A 5,307-nucleotide genomic window follows, 5' to 3' on the forward strand; every position below is an offset into this window, starting at 1 on the left:
GCGTTAAAGATCGGATCCCACGACAACCAGGAGATCTTTGGTAGGAAAAAGAGAGAACTCTGCTCAAACTCATTAAAAAAAAAAATTCAGCTTTATTCAAAAGCCAGGCCGGACTCTGCCTGCTCAGCAGCTGCAGCTCCTCAGTTCTGAGGTAATTTCATACTCTCTCACATCAGTCTCTTTCTCAGGTTGGCTCCTTGTGGCTCTTGTCATCTGTGGGGTTTCCATTTCCAGACTCACTCATGAGATAAAAGCCTTTGGTTCCCACAGCTAGAGAACAAAGATCTGGGGTTCAGGGACTGATCTGGTGGGACTCATTTGAGTCCCGAACCAAACGTAGTGACAGACGAAAGCCTGACTGCCCGGCAGGGCTTGCCTCTGATGCTGAAGGCGGGGCCAGTGCCACCTGAGCCCTCTGGATACTGTCCTAAGGGGGAAACTTGGAGTTGGGGACCACAGTGAAGAGGTCAAGGAACTCTGAGAGGACAGTGGAGGATTCAACATAAAGTTTGGGAAGGTCTGGGTAAATCTTCCTGATCTATAGAAATTCCTGGAAAGACAGACAGTTCCTGACCAAGATTGAAGATTCCCACCAGCCTGCTCTGATAGAGCCTGTTCACAGGTATTCCATTAAAGAAAAGAAATGAATGGATTTTTTTCATTCAATTGAGGTTTTTTTCCTTGAGGCAGACTGGATGTCCTGGAACTCACTATATAGACCAGACTGGCTTTGAACCTACAGAGATCTACCTGCCTCTGAGTCTGAAATCAAAGTTGTACACCCACCTGGTCCTGTAATTGTTATGCTTTCTTTTCTGTTTCCCCTTCCCACATTTCCTCCCCAATCTGTCTTTACTTTGGGGGTCTCAAATGTATTTGGGGGTTATCTTAATCCTTTGCTGGATGAATTGTGGCATAAATTGAAATAAACAAACAGAGCCACAAATAAGAGTCAAGGAAACAGATGGGTAGAGAGAAAGGAAAGGAACATGCCGGACAGGAAAGCAAGAAGGGAGCTGAGGGGAGAAGGAACCAGAGGGAGAAGGGAGGAGCCTGAGGGAGGAGCCTGAGGGAGGAGCCTGAGGGAGGAGCCTGAGGGAGGAGCCTGAGGGAGAAGCCTGAGGAGGGAGGAGCGTCGGAGGGGACAAATGAGACAAAGTATAATGATGCGCATACAGGATTGAAGAAGATACCATGATGAAACCCAAGCTAACCTAAAAAAAAAAAAAAAAACTTGAAAAGTAGGGTGTGGTGGCACACACCTATAATCCCAGTACTCAGCGGGTAGAGGCGGGAGCATCAGGAATACAAATGAGGTCACTGTCAGCTCCACAGCAAGTTAGAGATCTTGTCTCAAAAAAACAAAAACCAAACTGCACAAAACCCACAAAGAGACAAGTGAAGGCCGACAGGATGGCCTGTGTCCATAATCCAAGCATCGAAAGGATTAATGCTAGATGGTTACCATAAATGTGAGGCCAGCCTGGTCTCTATAGTCACTGATAGGCTATCCTGGCCTACAGTGTGAGAGCCAATCTCCCAAAATAAACAGAAGAAAGAAAGGAAAAGGGAAGAGAAGGGATCCAAACTCATGAGCTCAGTGACCCCCTTTATAAAGCACTCAGCTCTGTGTATTTCTTTATAGCAATGGAAAATTGACTGAGACCCCTGGTGTGGGTCCAGGGCTGGGGAAATGGGTCCATGTGAAAGTCATCTTCCAGTACAATAGTCCCTAAAGCATTCCTGACCTAAGTTGCCTGCACAATTCCTCATCCCCTAGATTTATCACATGTACTCTATGTCATATACAAGAGACAGCAATTATATTTAAGTACAAACTCATTTTTAATTTTTTTCAATTTATTATTATTATTCTTGTTTGTGTGTACACATGCCATGACATCTGTGGAGGTCAAAGGACTTCTTTGTGGAAACTGGCTCTCTCCTTCCATCTTTATGTGGGTTCTGGGGGGTCCAACTCAGGTCTCCAGGTTTAGGATTTCGTGGCAAGCACCTTTACCCACACTTGCTGGTTCCTGAGAGCACACTTCCGTGAGCAAATCTCTGGACCTACGTCACGGACACCTGAAATGTGTGCCAGCAGCTGCTTCCCAGAAGTCAGCTGTGTTCAACCGGATGGTAGCAGGGCTTCTGCTCATGTGGAGCGGCTTGTAATACGCTAAACCGTGGAAGATGAAGACACCATGTGGACTTTCCAGGGGAGACAGGAAGGAGAAAGGCACACTGTACTGAAATTGTCACCTGTCTTTGAACATGAGATCCACCAGAGCTTCCTTCCTGCACTAGACCTCACTATGTGGTCCAAGCAGGCACCATCTTCCTGTCTGTTTCCCGAGTGGCTAGGATTACAGGAGTGAGCCACCACTGAAGCTCGAGGAAACTTTTATTTATTTATTTATTTATTTATTTATTTATTTATTTATTTATTTATTTGACTCAGGGTGAAGCTCGAGGAAACTTTTATTTATTTATTTATTTATTTATTTATTTATTTATTTATTTATTTATTTATTTGACTCAGGGTTTCCCTGCATAGCCCTAGCTGTCTTGAAACTCTCTATGTAGATCAGGCTGGCCTTGAACTCACAAAGGTCCATCTGCCTCTGCCTCCCAAGGCATGTAGCACCATGCCCAACATGCACAGGGTAATCTTTAATATGAGGACCCTGCTTTTCGAGTTTGTTGAACCAGCATAGTCCTAAATGCCTCACCACTGAGAGGTGGGCCGGGGCCTCTATGAAGGCGAGGAAAGTGATCATAATTCAGAAGACGAGCGAAGGGAGGTAGGAGGGCCTGGGCTCTTTGCTGGTGTCTTTGCACATCTGAAGTTCTTTGCTCTGTCTCGCTCTTACCTGTTTTTGCAGACTCAGCTTCTACTGACTTTCTGTGTTAAAGCAAAGTCTTGAAAATAGCTCCTTTCTCCTGGCTTAATTGACGAGTAAAAACTGTCTGTCAAATGTGTTGCAGTAAAGAATGGAATCTGCAGGGCAGCAGTGGCGCACACCTTTAATCCCAATGCTTGGGAGGCAGAGGCAGGTGGATCTCTGTGAGTTTGAGACCAGCCTGGTCTACAGAGCAAGTTACAGGACAAGCACCAAAACTACACAGAGAAACCCCGTCTCAAAAAAACAAAAAAGAAGAAAAAAACTGGAATCCACCTCTAGGTAGAGACAGACCCTTGCCTCCTCCCTAGTAAATCCAGCTGGGCTAAGGGAGTGAGTCCTAGGAAGGCAGATTCCTGGAACACCATTGGCTGAGTCTGCCTGCTCTGAGTCCTGACTCAAGAGAGAGTATTCCTCTTCTCTTTTCTTCTGATATGCTTTACTAAACCCTCTGGTGCTTTGGGTCCTTACTTCTTTTTTTGTTTTCCTTGGAGATCTATTCAGAAACATTGCTGTGCTGTGCAGTGGCTCTCTTTTTAATCCGAAGAACTGTCAGCATTCTACATGAACAGAACCTCTGCTACCATCTAGATTTGGGCACAGCAGGCTCCTGGGAAGCGGCTGCTGGACAGCACAGACATACCTTTTCGGGTGTCTGTGACATAGATCTGGAGATTTGCTCACAGAAGTTGTGTTCAGGCACCAGCTAGGTGACTCCCCTCTCTACCCTGGCGACCTGAGCACATGGCTAACTTCCACAGGTTTATCTTCTCCAGCACAGCTCACCTGACCTTTAAGTTCATCCACATTGTCCCAAATGACAGGGTTTCCTCCTTTTTCGTGGCTGAGTAGTGTTCCACTGGGTGTATATTCCTCCTTTTCTTTAACCGTTCGTTGCAGCTATTGTGAATAGAGTTGCAGTGAAGAGGAAGTTCTGACTTTGTTTCCTTGGAGATCCACTGAGAAGCATCGCTGCATGTTTGGTTGCTCTCTTCTTCATCTGGGGAACTGTCACAGTTTTGCACAATGACAATTCTAATTTAGCATTCCTCCTAACAGCTAACAATGGGATAGAAATGAGAAATGTAACTTTCCGCTTCACTTCTATTGCTGTGATGAGACACCATGACCACGGCAACTCTTATAAAGGAAAACGTTTAACTGGGGTGACTTACAGTTCCAGAGGTTTAATCCATTTTCATGGCCGGACATGGTGGCATGCAGGGAGACATGGTTCTGGAGAAGGATCTGAGAGTCCTACATCTTTCCCAAGCAACAGAAAGTGAACTGTATCACTGGGCGTAGCTTGAGCATAGGAAACCTCAAAGCCCACCCATACAGTGACACATGTCCTCCAAGAAGGCCACACCTCCTAATAGTGCCACTCCCTGTTCAGCCCATTGTCTTTCAAACCACCACCCCTCCCCAAAACAGTTTTAAATTCTTATAGTCTGACCATATATTGTTCAGATTCCACTGCCTCAGCTCCAATGAGACCTATACAATCCAAATGTACTCTCAATCAAGAAAGGAGATAGAGGGAGAGAGAGAGGGAGAGAGAGGAGAGAGAGAGAGAGAGAGAGAGAGAGAGAGAGAGAGAGAGAGAGAGAGAGAGAGAGAGAGAGAGAGAACTTGTTCTTGTTCAAGTGACTGATTTTAGAGTTAAAAGATGAAAACAAAACAGATTGAGGGGACGTTATTGAACAGTCAGGAAGTCTCAGCCGGTTCAGCCGGTGCTAGCTCTAGCCATTGACTCAGAGGCCATCAGGATGCCCGGAGTACTCCTTGGGAACCAGAGCTGGTCCTGTGTGCTCCCCATTAAGTCTGATGTTTGGTTCCCTTAGAGGCTAAGTCCAGGGCCCTGAGTCCTGAGCTGCCCATTAGTGGTCCAAATTGAGTGACTGTCACTGCTTCCAGCCTGCCAAGGAAACGAGAGAGCTGTTCAAAGAGTAACTGGGAGCTGGGAGAGGTAGGCAGACTGCCTGCCCCTGTAAGAACTGTCAGGGCAGGCCTGCAGCCCGACACCCCCTCTCCAGGTCTGTCCAACGGTATTTCTGCTCTGAGCACGAAGCGGAGTCTCCTGTCTGGGGGCCTCAATTTCTATGTAAAAGAAGGGTGTACGGCTATTCCTCTCACTACACAATGCATGGAGGAAAATATGGAAACTCTCCACACGGGGAGAGTTGATGAGGGTGACCTGACATTCTTTGATTAGGGTTTTCTGTGCACATCCCCATCTCATTGGTTTCGCAAAAGTTCAAGGGCATGTTCACACCAATTCCCTGACTACTAGGAGCTTTGGCGCCAGCTAAGGGTTGCCTGCTGCAAACCTGCCATCTGGTGGACATTTTGAAAGTTGCCGGCTGGGAATCCTGCAAGCTCCTTTTATCAGCGTCTCAAACTT

This window comes from Peromyscus eremicus, chromosome 2 (assembly GCF_949786415.1).
Source record: "Peromyscus eremicus chromosome 2, PerEre_H2_v1, whole genome shotgun sequence".
NCBI lineage: Eukaryota > Metazoa > Chordata > Mammalia > Rodentia > Cricetidae > Peromyscus > Peromyscus eremicus.